The 21,811-nt window shown below is 34.2% G+C and overlaps 1 protein-coding gene and 1 non-coding gene across 3 annotated transcripts in view; both read left to right on the top strand.

The window, feature by feature from the left end:
- Nucleotides 1-21,811, top strand: part of SPAG16 (sperm associated antigen 16) — a 1,005,541-nt gene that overhangs the window by 858,782 nt on the left and 124,948 nt on the right. The gene's annotated exons all lie outside the window — the stretch shown is intronic.
- LOC131505922 (small nucleolar RNA U13) lies at nt 11,247-11,350 on the top strand. Its single transcript, XR_009258673.1, has one exon. It is a non-coding gene; the product is annotated as a small nucleolar RNA U13 (small nucleolar RNA).

Raw genomic sequence — 21,811 nt, 5'->3', positions numbered from 1 at the left:
AGTTAATAAGTATCAAATAACATAATGTAGTGTTCACTGTGTAAATCTTTCTTTATAGTAATCATTTCTGACCTGCTATTGTGAATCAACAGAGTTTTGATGTTAAATTGTGCTTGTTGATCGAATAGTTCACTGAGGGCACAGGTGCAATGGCCCAACACATGCATAAATTTCACATTTGCACTTAAGCTCCCTGACTCAGCATAATCTCCCTATCTGACCTCTCTAGTGAATTCTTAATTACTTATCATTTGTCATTACCTTCTTTATATTGTTTGCATGGTTTGCAATAAATTCTGCATATCATGATATATGTGTGAATGTGTGACTATGTAGAAATGAAATCATTTATGTTCCAAGCACTTGATAGAAGCATATGTTTTTATATCAGCCTTACAATTTCAGAGTACTTTTGCATACATGGAAGATCCTGCTTTATTTTATTGCATTGCTTTGCAAAACAACCTTGGCTGTTATACTTCAAGGTCTCAGGTGTTGAGTCATTAGCAGCTATGAAATAGATCAGAATTGCATTACAGCTGCACAGCTACAAACTAAGGATAATCCAAGATCTTTCAGGCTTAGCATCAGCATATGGACAACTCCTCAGTACTTGCCTGGAAAGAGAGTTAATTTGGGAATTTTGAACTAAATTCCCTCAGGATGACTTCTCCCAATGATTTTTAACTTCTGTAATGCAAACAAAAAAGCATGTGAAAATAAGCAGTGTTCAGTTAAAACAGAGAACAACAACACAGACATTTGTGCCAACATCTTGCAAAATTGGTCATTTTATAAAGAATTGTATTTTAACATATTTGATTACTACTTGCATTCACTTGGGGAATATTTACTTCACTGACATCCTGGGTACAATGAAGGTAATAATATTCATAGACCTGAACAATTTATCAGCATTTTTAAGTCTTTACTTAAAAATTAAGTGTAAAGTGGCTTTTATCAGAATTAGAAACAAGAAACTGAGTTGCAAAATATTTAAATTACAGAAGTGTACATGACTGAACTTTTGAAATCACCCCCTAACTTTTCTTTTTGCTTAAGTCTTCTCCCTAACTATCCTCCCACTATATCCCTGAAATCCATGCTCTTAGTAACCAAATGTATTTGGGGGGAAATCAGATCAAGTATTCCATATAAAATCCCAGAATAATTACTCTTGTATCTGGAATGTATTAAAAATGTCTCCGTGGCCTCTGAGAACTTTCATGAGAGTTTCTACCTCATGGATGTCATCTCAATCCACTCCTTCCTCTACATTTCAGTCACACTGATTTGCACATATCAAATGGATTTCTGCTGTGGTTGCTAATCACTTTGCCTAGAATTCCCTGTCCCTGCCCGTGCATCTTCCAATGATTTTTTCAGAGCAGTGATAGGTTTACAAAAGAAATGGGAGGAAAGCACAGAGAGTTTGCATATATTCCCTCTTCCTCCACTCTTCCGCCGTACCTCCTTTAGTTTCCTCTATTATTAACATCTTGCTTTAGTATGGTATGTTTGTTATAACTGATAAACGGATATTGGTGCATTATTAACTGAAGTCCATAGTTTGCATTAGAGTCCACTCCTTCTGTTGTATGATTTTATGTTTTTTTTTGACTTGTACATAATGTCATGTATCTGTCTTAACAGTATACTATAAAATAGATTCATTGCTCTAAAATTCCCCCATGTTTCACCTATTCATCCTTTCCTGCCTCCTCTCAAGCCTTTGGCAACCACTGATCTTTTTACCATCTCCATAGTTGTGGTTTTAGAGCATCATATAGTTGGAATTGTATAGTATGTGGGCTGTGGAGACCAGCTTCTTTCACTTAGTAGTATGCATTTAAGGTTCTTCCATATCTTTTCATGGCCTAACAGCTCATTTCTTTTTATTCCTGAATAACATTTCCTTCTCTGGATGTACCACAGTTTGTTTCTCCATTCACCTATTAAAGGATATCTTAGCTGCCTCTGTGTTTTGGCAATTATAAATAAAGCTGCTATAAACATCCATATGCAAGATATTGTGTAGACATAAGTTTTCAAATCCTTTGGGTACATACCAAGGAACACAATTGCTAGATCATATGGTAAGAGTATGTTTAGTTTTATAAAGAACTGCCAAAATGTCTTCTAAAGTATCTGTACTGTTTGGCATTCCCATCAGCATAGAATGAGAGTTTCTGGTTCACCCACATCTTCACGAGCATTAGCTGTTGTCAACATTGTGAATTTTAACCAGTCCAATATGTGCATGATAGTATCTCATTGTTTTGTTTGTAACTTCCTGGTGGCATCGATATTGAGCACCTTTTCATATGCTTTTTGTCATCTATATATCTTTCTTGGTGGGTCTCTGCAGATCTTTTGCCCATTTCTTAAATTAGGTTCTTTGTGTTCTTACTGTTGATTTTTCAGTTCTTTGTAATGTTTGGATACAAGTCCTTTCTGTAATAGTTTTCCAAGTATTTTCTCTCAGACTGTGATTTATTTTTTTTATTCCCTTAAAATTCCATTCACAGAGCAGAGGTTTTTTTTTTTTTTCATTTTAATGAAATTCAACCTATCAATTTTTTTCTTACATGGATAGTCCTTTTGGTGTTGTATCTAAAAGTCATCACCAAACTCAAAGTCACCTAGGTTTCCTCCTGTGTTATATTCTAGAATTTCCATTTTTTAACTTTACATTTAAGTTTATGATCTATTTTGAGTTAATTTTTGTGGATATTCTAATGGATTTTTACAACTCCTTCTCCTCATTTGTATTCTCCTTTTAATGTCACTCTCTCAAAGAGGCCTTTTCTGATCACATTAGTTAAAGCAGTCTTTCATAACCATTTACTGACTAACCTGCTATTTGCTTTTTTCCCTAGCATTATCATTATCTAAAATCATATTGTCCTTTATTAATTTGCATGTTTACTTTCTCTTTGTGTATAATGTAAGTTCCAAGACTCAGTCCATCTTGTTGAGTACTGTATCCTTAGTAACTAACACAATGTTTGGTACATATTAAGGGTTTGCAAATATTTGGTAAATGAACAGTAAATAACTAAATTCACAAGCACATCATAAAAATGTTGAAGACCTTGACTGAGTGCCTTTATAATTACAAGGATAGAAAATTTATGGAAATGAAAAAAGAAAGTCCAGAAAAGGAATCAAGATTAGAATAAAAGTATAGCTATTTTGTTTACTCTGCCTGTAACATATATTTAGCCCAGCTGAATCTAGAATATGGTCCACAAGAAGAATATGACTCTTAGGGAAATTAAATGATTTGCATGCAAGTGTTTAGAGTTCCTGGTCAAGTTGCCAATAGACTATTTTTGGAGAAGATCTATTCAGTCATTTTGAACTGTCAATAGAAGACTCAGATAGATTACTTCTCCTTTCTACAAAATGCATATCAGCTCCTACTAATTTTAGTTGAAGTTCTATTAAGCAAATAATGGAAAAAAATGTATTTGTAATATGAGTTCAATTAAATGATAAATTATCTAGTTTTCTCTTATATAGAAAAATAATCATGTGACCCAATCTTTTTATAGCTTCTACTGAATCTTAGAAAAAACCAAAACCAAAGAGACTTCGAATCATATCCTTAGCTGTTGATGGGCCATTGTGTAAGGATTTCTTGAGTTTTGAAAGCATATGTAGTCATATTTACCTGCAATAGACTAGGATGAGTGCTGGTTTAAACTAGAGTCATTATCATAAAAGTACTAATGTATCTGTTGGGATTGTTTAGTCATCTATCATTTGAATCTTTCTCATCATTTTTTATAGTGCATGACCCATAAAAAAGAAAAATCCAAATTATTTTGGTCTTTCTACTGAGTGATTATTAGTCACTCAGCACATGTTTATGAAAGAAGTAAGGGAGAAATATTTATCTTTTTATTGTTTAATCAAGCACATTATATTAAACAATAGTTTTTGGGCAAACTGCTATATAACAAAAATGACTCTAAGCACTGTGGTGGTTATCAAGAAACATATAACAATAGTTCTGCATTCAAGAAGCTTACTGTCTTTTTGGAGAAATAAGATTCAGTTACTTAAATATTAAAAGGAAATACCAAAAGTGATTTAAAAAAAATACTTGCCAATTTATTTAGCACTTTAAATGGACTAATAGCCTTCATATTTATTATTTTATTCTCATAGTAATTTTTGAAGATGTCATTACAGTGATTTTTTTTTAACTGGGCAAAATAAGATACAAAGAGAATAAATGACATCTGCCCAAAGTCCTTAAGTTGTAGAGCCAGGACTGAATTCAAAGCCAGATTGTAATCTTTATGAAGGCAGAAATTATATCTATCTATCTATCTATCTATCTATCTTTCTATCTATCTATGATCTATACTAAGCAGTGTGTAGATCAGAACCTGGCACAGTGTGGTTGCTAAATAAATATTTGCTGACTAAATATAGAACTTAAGTTTTATACACTAACATTCTGTCCAATTAATTCTGCAACTCCTGGATGTATTATGGACTCTATTGTATTTTAGTTTTATCTATTTTAGTATTAGTGGTTTGCCTGTAATGAGTGTTCAGTAATGTTAAATAATGGGCAAAATATTCTACATTCAAGCCATGCATCAGAATAAAAGAGAGAAAAGAGTTTACTAACTGTTTTCAAGGACACTTAATGAACGAAAATATATATACTTGGGTAGAATATTACAGTGTGGATAGGAGATGGAAAGAAGGGGAAGGGCAATTCTAGTGGAAAATGATATAGGAACAATCATATAATTCCAAGGCTTAATGTCTTATCTTCCTGAGCCTGGAAAGAAGAAAGTCTCATTGGTACTGAAAATAGATAAGTGGCATTTGTATTTATTCTAAAAGTAAACAATGGAGAAATTATGGCTTAATATGAGGAAAGGCAGCAAGAGTTTGAAGAATGTATGTTTGTGTATATTCTTCGTTATGTATTATGTGCCATTAGATACACCATTAGCTTCTAGGTTTCTGCACTGATACATGCCATGAGTGCAAGAACAGTATAGAATTTCTTTTCCTATTCTATTCAGCAGTAATTTTATTTTTAAAGCAAGAGAGTGCTACATGTAAATGTTACTAATTTCTTTGAAATTTGTGATCCAACACATTAACTCTACTTATTACTTTCATGCCTACAATTTGGTAACTTGTCATTAAAATGATAGAACCAATCCTAAATGTTGCATTTAATAATTATTTGCCAGATTTTTAATTTATAGAAAGAAATATGGTGCTGTTACAAATACAACCACTGGGAATTGCCTTTTTAATAAGATATCTTTTGGGAACAATTTGGAAATTTTAAAAATCCACTTTATATTTTGAATTGTAATGATGGACATTTATGTTCCTAGGGTATCCATGCAATACATACAGTAAAATAAACTTGTTTCAGTTTAAACAAATATGGATATCCTAACTAGTTAGCATATCATAATAAAAAGAACTGGATAATATGGTCTTCCTGAAGAGAAATGACATTTAAAAATTTTTTAACTTGTTTTATTTTTTATTTTTTATTTTTTTTAATTTACATCCAAATTAGTTAGCATATAGTGCAACGATGATTTCGGGAGTAGATTCCTTAGTGCCCCTTACATTTAGCCCATCCCCCCTCCCACAACCCCTCCAGCAACCCTCAGTTTGTTCTCCATATTTATGAGTCTCTTCTGTTTTGTCCCCCTCCCTGTTTTTATATTACTTTTGCTTCCCTTCCCTTATGTTCATCTGTTTTGTCTCTTAAAGTCCTCATAGGAGTGAAGTCATATGATTTTTTTATAAAGCATTATTACATTAATAATATTTTTAGAGAAAAAACTAAATTACGCAGTTTGATCCCACCCTCCAAACACACTAATTATTTTTTTTGTTTTAGACTATTTCTTTTACTCTTTAGACACGTGCCTGTTCCTTGTATGATTATACTGGCTGGAATTAATGATAATCACCTGTGTGTACACTAATGTGTGTGTTTTGCTTAAATAAATCTACTATTTAGTTAAACGTCTATATTTTCTGTAGAATGCATTTGTATTTAATGCAGGAAATTTAGTACACATTTGACTTTAAAAACTATTTCAATCCACTCTACACCAAACTACAAATTGTAATGGCATGAGAATTATCACATGCATTTTATTACCCTAATGTATTTATTGGAGGGGGTAGGGTGGTAAAATACATGTCATGTAGCTGTTAGAGGACTTTTTTTTAGGTACCTAAAGAGAAACTTTTCATTCAAGAGAAAATAATTGCAACAAAGGGAAAGTCTGTTAGAAAAGTCTACCTCAAGAACTTAAGCTGAAACCAAAAGTCCAAATATTGACCTCTGAATGATGAGAGGATCTCTTATCCTCTATTTGCTTTAAAATTAACATTTGGTAAAGAAGTTTATCCTGAAGTGTTTGTTTAAGGGTCGCTGTCACTCCTGATCAAGATCCTGTAATAAATTAGTACAAGAGATAGAATTTGGAAAAGAGAAAAGAAAATGTCTTCTTTTCAGGTCCACTATTATCGAATATTTAGTTTCTTTTTTACCCCGTATTGGTCTCTAAATCCCTATGAGAACTGTCATATTCATTTCAGTATCCCTCAGAGCACCAGGTACAATATCTTGCATGCAAAAATGTACTGAATTGAATAACCTTCCAATGGAGTCTACTGATCTATATAAATATTCAATTGGCAGATTAGACTTGAAATGATAGTGTTATTGAACGTTGGCTGCCTCTTACAACTGCTCAGTTAATCCATTTGCATAGCCTTTGTTCAAGTGTTTTACAGTTTAGAACTTCATATTGGACCGTAATCCTAACATATTTTAAAAGTAAAAATGAAGCCTTTTTGGGGTATTTTTGATTTTCATAACAAGTGTGATATTAAACCTATTTGTTGATAAAATGGAAGAAGTATCTTGGGATATGAATTTTTTTCCTGGATGCCAGTTTGAGCATTCTGTCATTCTCTGCTTACAACATATTATATTTTTTTGTAAAACCAAATGTCTCAAAATGGTACACATGAGCTTCTGTGTTATAGCTCCTGACTACATGTTTATCTTTACCTCCAAGCAACCAACTTCTTTCAGCTTATTGTGCTTCAATAATACTAGTTGTCTTTCTGTTCCTAGAAGATCTCAATTCTATGACATCTTAGGACTTTTCATTTGCCTTCAGCAATGAAAGCCTGGAATGCTTATCCTTTGATTAGTCCCATTATCAACTCCATAGTCCTACAGGTCTTAGATCAAATATCCTACTATCCAAGAGATGTTTTCTGACCACTTTATCTAAAGTAGCTCCCCACCAAAATTTTTACTGTTATAGTGCCTTTTTATTTCTGTCATAGGACTAATCACAATGATGATCATAGTCATTGGCTATCTTCTCTAACAAGTGTAAATTCCATGAGTACAGGAACCTTTTTCAAACTTTTTACCCTGATATAACTTTTTATCTGCTATATCAATGGTACAGAACACAGTACCCTATAGACAGTAAGAATGTAAATAAATAAGCAAATATTTGCTGTAGAAGTATAGCATTTTAATATAAGAAAAAACTTTATTTGAAAAGTGAAGCATAATTCTGCATTTTTGTTTGTTTAAAACCAATTACTAGTTAGTATTTCACATTGTGAGCCAGCCAAACTATTACTGTTTGAACAATTGATACTCTGAGATACATGAAGCTAGGAAATTTTCCAAAGCTAATGATAGGGATGAAAAAGAGATCTGTGTATTTTGTTTTTATTTATGGAAAAAATAACTAAATTTGTTTTTATAATTTTTAATTGTAGATAGGTACCTTGTGATATGAAGTATTTCAAGTTATATATCTATATTGATTTTAATAATTAGTTTGAGCAAAAGTTCATAAATTTGGAAGTTTGTTGGAAAGTTGTTACGTTACAGAGTTGAAAGAAAATGATTACTTCAAACAATATATTGAAACCTTATTAAAATAAGTCCTAGGAGACTGAAAAAAATGAGAAATTACAGCAGGATTTTGTTTTATATGAATTTCATTGAGCTTAACAAGCCTAAAGGTTGAACTTTGAAGAGTTTTCACCATGTATGTGATTCTCAGAGTATCTATCCCACTTCAAAGAAACTCAGTGAGAATAATTTCATAGAAAATAAGGAAATTTGTGATCTTAATACACAATGCTATAATACTGACAGTATTTCATAGACATGCTGATTATTTCTTGCTTTTCTTTGAAAATTTTATATCATACTGTATCATTTCTGTCTGTATATATTTTTAAATTATAACCCATGCTTGACAATTTGCCTTTCTTAATGTGGACAGGGCATGTAACTGTCGGTCTTCTTTTGCTTAAGATAGAGAGATTGTGGGGAACCTGGATGGCTCAGTTCATTAAGCATCTGCCTGGATTTCAGCTCAGATCATAAATTCACAGTTTTCTATTGGTGCAGAACCTGCTTGGGACTTTCTCTCCCTTCTCCCCCTCACCGCCAGCCACACGCATGCTCCCTTTTTGTCTCTTTCTCTCAAAATAAATTTTAGAGAAAAGATAGATTGTATCAGTAAAATCAGCTAAGGTGATACTGATAGTTTTTCTAGATGTAATGAAAATATAAAATTATCTAAATAACTTACAGAACTTGGTATTTTCCTAAGAAGCACCATCTTTGGGTGAAGCTTATTCTTTGATAAATAAATTGAGGAACCAAAAAGAGGCAAAGATGGAAATTTTCAACTTTCAATTATTTTCTACTAAGTTCATACTTTATTTGAGGTTTTGCTAAAATTCATACATACAAATCCCATTTTTCAAATAAAATAATTTATTTTAGTTTCTTTGAATGTTTCCGTTTTAACCTAGAATTTAAGTTTGAAACAGTGTCATTTCAAACTTCAGGAAACAAAATTTATCAACTAGTGAGAAAATGCTACATTTTGACCCAAATGTGGAACCGTGATTATGAGAATTATTGTGAGCAATTCATTTAAACACTACTTTTTTCTGTATCATATTTTATGCACTTTTGCATAGTTCTTGTTTTGAGAGTTGTATTTGACTTACCTTTCCAACTAAGATAGAGAAACAGTGATTGAATTTATGCTCCTGCCTGAAATAATAACAATAACAACACCAACAACACACAGACAAAATGTATGGCACAAACATTTTCAAGACACTGGACATTGAGCAATGAAGTACAGTGATCCCAGAGAAATAATAAACAAAGTGATCCCTACATTTGCATTAACTTACTACCTTGTGCAAGTTTTTAGTTCACAACTCAAAGAAGAAGAGCCTAGATGGAACTTGGTGAATTCTGTAAGGTCAGGATATGGAAGTGAATTTAGGAATATCAAGGCTTTCAGAATTCACAGAAAAGAGTTCTGAAGAGGAGATAGATAGATATACAGAGAACCCCAGAAATTTGCACAGGGTAAGCATTCATCAAAGAATTGAGAAAGCAGTTCATGTGAGGAAACAATATGAGGCAAAGGAGTTGTCTGAGAAAATTTAAGTGTTGCCAATATGCACACAGAGTTAATAACACCTGTTTCTACCAGTCACACTGGAAAATCTCAAAATCCATGGAGCATTAAGTAGGGCATTTAGGAGGATTTGCTTCAGTGGTAAGGAATAATTAGAACTAGACTAAATGCTGCTCTGATTCAGATTAATAAATATTAAAATCAGGAACCAAAAAGATTAAATTATTTCCAAGTGACTTAATTACATCCCAGAACAAAGCTTAAGAATATTTACAAGAATATTTTAATGTCTAACACTTAAGAAAGTAATATTCACAATGTCTAGCTTTCTTATCAAAGATAACCAGACATAAAAAGAAGCACAAAAGCACACCTACTATTAGGAGGGAAAAAAATCAACTGAAACCAACATAGAACTGACACAGATGTTAGAAGTAGCAGAGATTTAAAAACCTATTGTGAGGGGTGCCTGGGTGGCTCAGCTGGTTGAGCATATGACTTTGGCTCAAGTCATGATCTTATGGCTCATGAGTTCGAGCCCTGGATTGGGCTCTGTGCTGAGAGCTCAGAGCCTGGAGCCTTCTTCAGATTCTGTGTCTTCGTCTCTCTCTGCCCCTCCTACAGCCCCTCCCCCTTTTTCAAAAGTATATAAACATTAATAAAATTAAAAACTTATTGTGCAACCATATGTTCAAAATGTTAGGCAGATACACAGAAGCTTTACGAGAGACCCAAATCAAAATGCTAGATATAAAAACTACAATTTCTAAGGTGAAAAATCAACTGGATGGGATTAATGAAAATTTATATATGGCAAAAGAAAAGTATATTGAAACCAAAGACATAGCAATAGAATTGTCCCAAATGACACACAAACAGAAAAGAGAATTTGTTGACCAAGGCATCATTGAGATCTGAGACAACTTTCAAGTAGTATAATGTACATGTATTTGGAGTCCCTAAAAGAAATGTAGGGAAAGCAAAACATATTTGAAGAAATAATGTCCAAAAATTTTCAAAATATGATGACCAACAAATCAGTGTACTCCAAACACAAAACTACACCAGTGCATATCATATCAAAGTGTTCCTGATAAAGAGAACATTTTAAAGCAGAAAAAAAAAACCCATATTATGTAAAGGGAAACACAATTAAGGATTATAGAAAACTTATTGTCAGAAATGGTGTGAGGAGACACTGGAGAAACATCTTTAGAGTGTTAAAAAATATCCTCAAAATTGAAAGCAAAATAATGACTTTTTCCATTATACATAATGGAAATGATAGAAGATAGGATATATATACATAAAAAAGAAAGAAATAGCACCAGTAATGGCAACTATAAAGTAAATATGTAAGATTTTTTTCTTGGTATTCCATTTTAGGAACTAAGGACAAAGTAAAACAGTGTATTGTGGGATACAGAACATGCATATGAAGAAAATGTGTGACAATAATAATGTAAAGGCCAAGAGAATTGTAAGGTTTTTATACTATATGTGTAAGTGTTAAATCCTAAAGCATCCCCAAAACAACAAACAGTTTTAGAATAAGCCAGCAAAGGAAATAAAATATAAACATAACAGATATTTAATTAATTTAAAAGAAGGAAGAAAAAATGACAAGGGGAATGAAAAGCAGATAGTAAGATAGAAAGCAAATAAGTTTATAGACTTAAGTCTGACATATCAATAATCACATTAAACACAAATGGTCTCAATACAATTAAAAATCAGTGATTATAGATCCTTTTGTAGTTCATAAGCGTGATGATTGGGTGTTCATGATGTTGTGTGATATGTGGCACCCTTATATCTTGTTACGATGTCAGCACATTACCCATCTGACGTGAAAAAAAAATCAGTGATTATAAGATTGAATTTAAAAAAGGCCGAAACTAGGGGTGCCTGGGTGGCCCAGTCAGTTGAGTGTCTGACTTCAGCTCAGGTCATGATCTCACGGTCTGTGAGTTCGAGCCCCGCGTCAGGCTCTGTGCTGACAGCTCAGAGCCTGGAGCCTGCTTTGGATTCTGTGTGTGTGTGTGTGTGTGTGTGTGTGTCTCATCCCCTCCCCCACTCATGCTCTTGCTCTCTCTTTCTCTGTCAAAAATAAATAAACATTAAAAAAATAAATAAAAGAAAAAAATAAAAAAGGACGAAACTATATTCTATATATAAGAAAACTTAGAGATGCAAATCATTAAAAGTAAATAGTTGGAAAAGGATAAACCATGCTAACACTAATCAAAAGAATGCTGGTAATATTAATGTCAGACAAAGTAGCTTTCAAAATATAGCATCATGTCACTTCATAATAATGTTAACAAATAAAATCTGTTAATAAGTAATTTTTAAAAAACATTATAATCCTAAATGTTTTTAAACTGAATCATATAGCTTCAAAATACATGGTGCAAAAGCTGATAAATATAAATCCACAAATATATTTGGAAAGATAAATATGCTTTTCTGAATAACAGAACCAGAATTGCCAGATAGAAACACAATAAAGACATAGGAGACCTGAACAGTACCAACCAACTTGACCCAATTGATCTTTATAGAATTCTCAAACTCTAAACAGCATAATCCATATTCATTTCAAGTGTAGATGAAGCATGTAAGATAGATCACATCTTGGGCAACAAAAATAAGTTTCAATGATTTTATTTATTCTATTTTAATTTACCTTATTTTATTTGAAAGAGAGTGTGTGTGTGTGTGTGTGTGCATGAGCATAGGAGGGGCAGAGAGAAAGGGAGAGAGAATCCCAAGAAGGCCCCACACCCAGCACGGAGCCTAAAGTAGGACTCCATCTCATCACCACGAGTTCATGACCTGAGATGAAATCTATAGTCAGATGCTCAACCAGTGGAGCCACCCTGGCTCTCCAAATCTCAATGATTTTTAAATGATTCAAGTCATACAAAGTATTTCACTGACTGAAATGGAATTAAATTATAACTCATTCAGTTCCCAAATATTTGGAAGGCAAATAATCCATGATTCAAGGAATCCAAAAGGGAAATAATAAAGTACTTTGAAATGAATGACAGTGAAAAACAAACATATCAAAAGCTATTGGATGCCACTAAAGCAGAACTTTGAGAGGAATTTATAGCACAAAATGATATTACAAAAGACAAAAATCGCTCAAATTAACAACCCCAGCTTTCACTTTAAGAATCCAGAAGACATGAGAATTAAACTTAAAATGAATAGAAGACAGGATATAAGGCTAGGTGGAGTTAAGGTGATGAATAGTAGGACTTTATGTTTGCCTCGTCACTTGAATACAGCTAGATAATTATCAAATCATTCTGAGCAAGCAGGAAATCTGAGGACTGAGAGGACAAATTGCACAACTAGAGGGAGAAAAGGGGCCACATCATGGAATGTAGGAGGTACAGAGACATGATTTGGGGGGAGGAAATAATCACAGGTGCTATGGAGAGGAGGGAGCCCTGATCACAGAAGGAGAGAGAGGGGAGAGAGGGAAAGCAGCATGCAGGAGATTGCACAAGAAAAACACTTTGCCAAAACCATTGACTGGGAAAACAAGATGGGATGATTATTGCATTTTTACAAGGTCCAGAGCTGGAAGTTTGAAGTTTTTGAAGTCAGCACCATTGCCAGGGTCAAGCCTGGCAGGCTCATTGATGCTCCCATGGAGGAGGGCAGAGGCCCGGGAGAGGACAGCATACTCTGAGGATTCCCTGAGTTGCACTAGGAGAGAAGTTCCCCTTCTTGGAGTGCATTTGGGAGAGGTGACATTGCCTCTTGGGGACAAAAGAGTCAGCAGGCCCCAGTGAGCTCCCACATTCATAAACATAGAAGTAGAGACATCTGCTGAGGACAGATAACCTGGACACCAGCTTTTTGCTATGCTTTACCATAAAATCCAAGCCCCTGTGCAGTTGTGTAACTGCTTTTCTTGGACAAACTGGCACAAGACACAGTGTGGCAAGACCCTCCATAGAGGATAAGTATGGGTCCCCATCATGCCAGGTCCCTGAAATTTGGTTTTGAAACCCAGCCATGCACCTGAGATAAAACACAGGATTACTGAACTGCCAGGAGGAGAGACAGCTTGGACACTGATAGGGTGAGAACAGAGATCTGATGTAAGCCTGGGACACAAGAAGAGAGGTTATTCACTCTTCTATGAGTGCTTCCTGAATAATGGCAGGCATGAACTCCTATCTCTGGGGACTAGAGCAGGCCATCACAATATTTCACCCCTCCCATCAGCAAGGACACACTTTAGTGATCCACATAGCACACACAGTGTAGGTTTGAGCCTCTTACACAAAGCCCTACCCCCATGCACTCTGCAGGTGCCTTTTTTATTTGGGATGTGTGATTGGAGCCAGACAAGAGCAGGCACCTCCCCCAAAGACCAGTACAAACCCTTGCATACACCAGGTCTGCTGATCATAGAATGCTCTAGTGGAAATAGGACCAGACACAGGCTTTCCTAACACACAAAGACAGAGACCTGGATAAAATGCCAAGACAGAGGAATTAAAGAACAAGAAGAGGTTACAGCCAGGGAGCAAATCAAAACAGATATAAGTAATATGTCTGAACCAGAATTTAAAACAATAATTATAAGGATACTAGCTGGGCTTGTGAAAGGCATAGAAGATGCCAGGAAGTCCCTCACCACAGAGACAAAGGACCTAAAAACTAGTCAGCTCAAAATAAAAAAAAAAAAAATACTTTAACCAAGATGCAAAAACAACTGAATGTAATGACTACATGGATGGGAGAAGCAGAATGAATAAGTGGTATAGAAGATAAAATTATAGAAAATAATGAAGTTAAAAAGAAGAGGGAAAGAAAAATATTGGATGACTAATGTAGACTTAGAGAACTCAGCAACTCCATAAAGCATAATAACATTTGTATCATAGGAATCCCAGAGGAAAAAGAGAGGGAAAAGGGGCAGAAGGTTTGTTTGAATAAATTAAAGCTGAAAATTTTCCTAATCTGGGAAGGAAACAGATATCCAAATCCAGGAGGCACAAAGAACTCCCCTCAAAATTGATCAACAAAAGTCGGCCTACATCAAAACATATCATTGCAAAATACAGAGATAAGGAAAAAATCCTGAAAGAAGCAAAGGAAAGAATCTCTAAACTGCAAGGGAAGACAAATCACATTACAGAACATCTTTCCACAGAAACCTGGCAGGCCAGAAGGGAGTGGCATGATTATTCAATGTGCTAAGTGGGAAAAATATACAGCCAAAAATACTTTATCCAACAAGGTTGTCATTCAGAATAGAAGGAGAGGTAAAGAGTTTCCCAGACAAACAAAAAGTAGAGTTTGTGACACCTAAACCAGCCCTGTATGAATATTAAAGGAGGTTATTTGAGTGGGAAAGAAAAACCAAAAGCAACAAAGACAAGTAAAGAACAGAGAAAATCTCCAGAAGCATTGACTTTTTATAGGTAATACAATGGGACTAAATTCATAACTGTCAATAATAACTCTGAATGTGAATGGACTAAATTCTCCAATTAAAAGACATAGGACATCAGAATGGATAAAAAAAAACACCCATCTATATGCTGCCTAGAAGAGACTCTTTTATTATTTTATTTTATTTTAATTTTATTTTATATTTTTCAATATATGAAATTTATTGTCAAATTGGTTTCCATACAACACCCAGTGCTCATCCCAAAAGGTGCCCTCCTCAATACCCATCACCCACCCTCCCCTCCCTCCCACCCCCTATCAACCCTCAGTTTGTTCTCAGTTTTTAAGAGTCTCTTATGCTTTGGCTCTCTCCCACTCTAACCTCTTTTTTTTTTCTTCCCCTCCCCCATGGGTTTCTGTTAAGTTTCTCAGGATCCACATAAGAGTGAAAACATATGGTATCTGTCTTTCTCTGTATGGCTTATTTCACTTAGCATCACACTCTCCAGTTCCATCCACATTGAAGAGACTCATTTTAGACCTAGAGACACCTGAAGATTGAAAGTGAGGTGATGGAGAACCATCTATCATGCTATAGACATCAAAAGAAAGCTGGAGTAGCCATACTTATATCAGACAAACTAGATTTTAAACCAAAGACTTTAACAAGAGATAAAAAAGGGTACTATATCATAATAAAGGGATCTATCCAACAAGAGGATCTAACAATTTTAAATATTTATGCCCTAACTTGGAAATATCCAAATATATAAATCAAGTAATAGCAAACATAAAGAAACTCATTGATAACAATATAATACTAGTAGGAGACCTTGACACCTCATTTACAACAATGGACAGATCATCTAAGCAGAAAACCAAAAGGTAACAACGGTTTTGAATGACACCCTGGATCAGATTACCTAACAGATATATTCAGAATGTTTCATCCTAAAGCAGCAGAATACACATTCTTTTTGAGTGCACATGGGGCATTCTCCACAATAGATCATGTACTGGATCACACATGAGGCCTCAACAAATACAAAAAGATTGAGATCATACCATGTATATTTTCAACAATCCTATGAAACTTGAAGTCAACCACAAGAAAAATTTTGAAAAGACCAAAAATACATGGAGGTTAAAGAGCATTCTACTAAAGAATGAATGGGTTAACCAGGAAATTAAAGAAGAAATTAAAAAAATACATGGAAGCAAATGAAAATTAAAACACTACAGTCCAGAACCTTTGGGGTGCAGCAAGGAGGATATATATAGCAATACAGGCTTACCTCAAGAAGCAAGAAAGCTCTCAAATACACAACCTAACTTATACTTAAAGGAGCTAGAAAAGGAACAGCAAATAAAGCCTAAACCCAGGAGAAGAAGGGAAATAATAAAAATTAGAGCAGAAATAAATGACATAGAAACAAACAAACAAAACCCAGTAAGGCAGATCAATGAAACTAAGAGCTGGTTCTCTGAAAGAATTAATAAAATTGATGATCCCCTAGTCAGAGAAAGGACCCAAATAAAAAACATCATGAATGACAGAGGAGAGATCACAACCCACACCACAGAAATACAATCTTGAGAGAATATTATGAAAATTGTATGGCAACAAATTGGGTAATCTGGAATAAATGGATAAATTCCCAGAAACATACAAACTACCAAAACTGAAACAGGAAGAAATAGAAAATCTGAACAGACCCATAACCAACAAAGAAATTGAATCAATAATCAAAATTCTCCCAACAGATAAAAATCCAGGGCCAGATGGCTTCCCAGGGGAATTCTACCAGACATTTAAAGAAGAGTTAATATCTATGCTTTACAAACTGTTCCAAAAATATAGAAATGGAAGGTAAACTTCCAAACTTATTCTATGAGTCTAGCATTACCTTGATTCCAAAACCAGACAAAGAACCCAGTAAAAAGGAGATCTACAAGTCAATACCCCTAATGAACATAGATGCAAAAATTCTCAACAAGATACTAGCAAATTAAATCCAACAGTACATTAAAAGAATCACTCACCATGATCAATTAGGATTTATTCCTGGGCTGATGAGGTGGTTCAATATTCTCAAATCAATCGATGTGATATGTTACATTAATAAAAGAAAGGATAAGAGCCATATGATTCCTCAATAGATGCAGAAAACACATGTGACAAAACACGGCATCCATTTGTTGTTGAGGGATAAATACCTTCAACAAAGTAGGGATAGAGTAAATATACCTCAACATCACAAAGTCCATATACAAAAGACCCACAGCTAATATCATCTTGAACGAGGGAAAACTGAGAGCGTTTCCACTACAGTGAGGAACAAGACAGGGATGTCCACTCTCACTATTGCTATTTAACATGGTACTGGACGTCCTAGCCTCAAAAATCAGACAAAGAAATAAAAAGCATCCAAATCAGGAAGGAAGAAGTTAAACTTTCACTGTTTGCAGATAACATGATACTCTGTATAAAATCCAAAAGACTCCACCAAAAAATTGCTAGAACTGATACATAAATTCAGTAAAGTTGCAGGCTATAAAATCAATGTACAGAAATCCATTGCCTGTCTATACACCAATAATAAAAGAGCAGAAAGAGAAATCAAGGAACTGATCCTATTTACAACTGTACCAAAAACCATTAAGATACCCAGGAATAAACCTAACCAGGAGAAAAAAGAACTATAGAATACTTATAAAAGAAATTGAAGGTGTCACAAAGAAATGGAAGAAACATTCCATGCTCATGGATTGGAAAAATAAATATTGTTAAAATATGTATACTACCCAAAGCAATCTATACATTTAATGTAATCTCTATCAAAATACCACCAGCATTTTTAAGAGCTATAGAAAATAATTCTAAATTTTTATGGTACCACAAAAGACCCCAAATAGCCAAAGCAATACTGAGACACCAAACCAAAGCTGGAGGAATCATCACAATTCTGGAGCCCAAGCTATCTTACAAAGCTGTAGTCATCAAGACAGTATCAGACTGGCACAAAAACACACACATCAATCAATGAAGCAGAATAGAAAATGCAGACATGGATCCACAATTATATGGTAAACTAATCTTTAACAAAGCAGGAAAGAATATCCAATAGAAAAAAGACAGTCTCTTCAATAAGTGGTAGTGGGAAAACTGTACAGCAACATGCGAAAGAATGAAACTGGACCACTTTCTTAGACCATACACAAATGAATACTAGTGGGTTTTGTTTCTAATTTTTTATTCTGTTAATTTAACATTCCATGAAGTTAATGTATTTTACAAAATGTTCATGTTTAGACATTATGTTGTTCATTCCTTCTAAATACAGAGGAGCTTTTATATTGTAATTGTGTGGTTTCCAAGTTACCTTGGCTACTTATCTAACAGGAAGTGGTTTCCAGATATATTCTTCATTTTGACTAAGGACTTAAAGAGAGATAATTGTTTAATTCTCATATTTGTTTTTTCTACAAACTTACCTTCAACATTTTAGAGCTGAAAAGGATCACAGAACTCTTGTAGGCTATCACCTCATGATATGAAGGCCAAATGTGAATCCAATTTAAATGCCTAGGTTAAAATCTAAAGAATAATTAGTGGCAGAGTTGGAACCAAAATTCAAGTCTCATAATATCTACTCCAAAATTCTACATGAGACATAATGCAGGCCACTTCAACTTGATATATTATATATGGTGGCATAATGGATTTTCTAAATAGATTGAAAAAAGTCTGCATGGACTGACAGATTATTTGAGAGGAGATAAAAAGGATCACAGCAGGTTCTGATGAAATAATGATAGGAGTTATTATCTACATGAGATACTGACTCAGTAACTCGGTACGAGATATATAGACAACAGCAACCAATATTCTAAAATATTTGTGGTATGGAAAAAATATACAGTTTAGAAAAAGCACAAAAATATATGCTGGGTGATTATTAATTATTATTAATGATTCCAGTGATTGCCAGTCTTCTGTCAGTAAATTGATTTTACTCTGGTTTCCTAACTGGATAATTTGTTTGTCTTACCTACATAAGTTATTTTGTTGCATTATTATCATAATTATATGTATGAATCATTTTTCTTGAAAGTGTGAGGACTCTTTTTTTCTTGTTAATTTATGGCTTAATAATAATAGCAACAACAAAAAATAGCAAACACTTATAGGGTGATAAATATATGCGTGCCACAAATTAGCACTCTATAACAACTTATATATTTTCACTCCTTTAAAATACATCAGCCACTTCTAAATACATTACATATTTTAGCTCCTTTAATTGTCACAAAAACTTTTAAGTTTGGTGCTTTTACTATCTCCATTTTACAGAGGAGTAAACCAAAGAAAATATACTAAGTTGTGGAGCAGGATAAACTCTGAGATAATGTTCTTAACCACTTTTAAAACATGTAAAATTAGCTTTTTTTAAAAAAAATGTTTGACACTTTAACTAAAATTGAGAGGAAAGGTTACATTCCAAACTAATAGTTTCTGCTGATATTGGCAGGATTTTTGCTGCTCCAGTAGTTCCTGTTTAATGAGCAAATTGCTTTAAGTACTCATATACCACTGTGGCACTAAGAATAAAGATATTTAGTCAATTTCTCTCTCATTTGTGATAATTCCAATGCTGCCTGTTTGTACAATAGCACTCTGAATTTAATTTAAAAAAATATGACATTAAGAAATTAATATTATAAACAAAAAACTAATGCAAAAAAGGGAGCAATAAAATCTATAATTATTAAATAAAACACATTAGAATCATTCATTACAATGTTGTTATGAAAACAATGATTAATACTCAAAACGTATTTTATTGATTTGAGCTCATCAGTAAGGAGACCTACAGACATGTAGCAATAAACACCATACATATATACATAGGGATATTAATGAATGTCCATAGCTTCATATGGCAACCTCCTTTCTTCAGGGGTTATATCTGGTAGTGGATGTCCCCTGAAAGAGTCTGCTCCATGCATCAGAACACCAAAAGGCCCTTCCATGTCACTAATAAGGCCTCATTATTTTATGTCATATTGCTTTTTCTTCTCCCCTTCGTTTTGATGAATTTTATCAGTCCTCCAAAACCCAGTTTAATTAACTTATCTCTGAAGTTTGCCTTTAATTTGATTCCTTTTTCCTGTGACTTTTCCACAGCACTGAAGTCTGTACACCACATCTAGCACTCAGTTATATGGTCTGGGATGTTAATTATTGATTCTAATTACCAGACTGTGTATGTATTAAATAATACACACCTTGAGGATGGGGTCTCTGTTTTATGTTTCTTTAACTCCCCAGCACTTAGCACACAGCCACAGACTCTTAGGAGCACTCTGCTCCTTTTGCTTTTGTCTACTTTAAAAAAAAAAAAAAAAAAAAAGCATTTTGCGTTTTAATGTACAATAGTGATTTTAGCAGACTCCTGAACTCACTTCCTTCCAGACACACCAAAACTACAGCTGCACACACAGCAATTCCTTCTGAAAAAATCCAAAACCTAGCTGAGTAATTCCTATACATTAAGCTAATGACCAAATAACCACATGGAAGCAGGTAAGAAAGACTGAAATGCATTCTTACCATAAACCATACCCCCTAGCACAGCAACATAAAATCAAAAAGGAACTCACTGCTCCCAGCTTCTCTGATATCTGAAAGGTTTGGACCCCACATCTAGCACCCCAACTTTTAAGACTTTCACCTGAGGGATGGGCAACCAAAACACTCAACTCTGAAAGCCAACAAGGCTTATGTCCATGAAAGCCATAAGACTGTAACATTAGTCTTACCAGGACATGCTGTGGCCATCTCTACAGGGCTCAGCACAGAGGAGGAGGAAAGAAATGCCTGTGTCCCAGATTTTCTCCCAAAGAGGCCTATTTGCATATTTAAAAAATGAGAATGCCATCTCCATATTCTCCCTCTGGCACTACAGGTCACCCTGTCTCCCTGGAAGGAGCTTGTAAACATGTGTAGCTAGACTTACCAAGAAAAAAAAGAGACAGGACTCAAATAAAATTAGAAATGAAAGAGGAGATATTACAGCTGATATCATGCAAATACAAAAGATCATAAGAATCTACTATGAAGGGGTGTGTGTGGGTGCCTCAGCCACTTGAGCATCCAACTCTTGATTGCAGCTCATGTCATGATCTCATGGTTTGTGTATTTGAGCCCCAAGTCAGGCTCCATGCTAAAACCATGGAGCCTGCTTGTGATGCTCTCTCTCTCCCTCTGTCTCTCCCACTGTCTCTCTCTCTCATTCCCTCAAAAGAAATAAATGTAAAATAAGATGTTTACAAACAAAACAAAACAAAACAAGAAAAGAATCTATTATGAATAATTGTATACCAACAAATTGGACAACCTAGAGGAAATGGATAAATTCCTGAAAAAAACAGCCTAACAAGACTGAATTATGAAGAAATAGAAAACCTAAACCTGATAAAGGCAGTGTATGATAAACCTACAGCCGACATCATGTGTAATGGTTGAAAGCTGAAAGCTTTTTCTCTAAGATCAGGAACAAAACAAGGGTGCCCACCCTCACCACTTCATTTAACATAGTATTGAAGGTCCTAGCCAGAGAAATTAGGTAAGACGAAGAAATAAAAGACATCCATATTGGAAAAAAAGGGAGTAAAACTATCTCTCTTTATATATGGCATGATATTACATGTAGAAAACCCCAATGTCTTCACCAAAAAAGTGTTAGAAGTAAAAAACGAATTCAGTAAAGTTGCAAGATATAAAATCAATGTACAAAAATAAGTTGCATTTATACACAGTTACAATGAGCTATTAGAGAAATTAAGAAAATAATCCCATTTATAATTGCATAAAAAAGAAT

Source organism: Neofelis nebulosa, chromosome 2, assembly GCF_028018385.1.
Source record: "Neofelis nebulosa isolate mNeoNeb1 chromosome 2, mNeoNeb1.pri, whole genome shotgun sequence".
Classification (NCBI taxonomy): Eukaryota; Metazoa; Chordata; class Mammalia; order Carnivora; family Felidae; genus Neofelis; species Neofelis nebulosa.
Note: the sequence above shows the minus strand (reverse complement) of the source record. Positions and strands in the feature narration are given on the sequence as shown.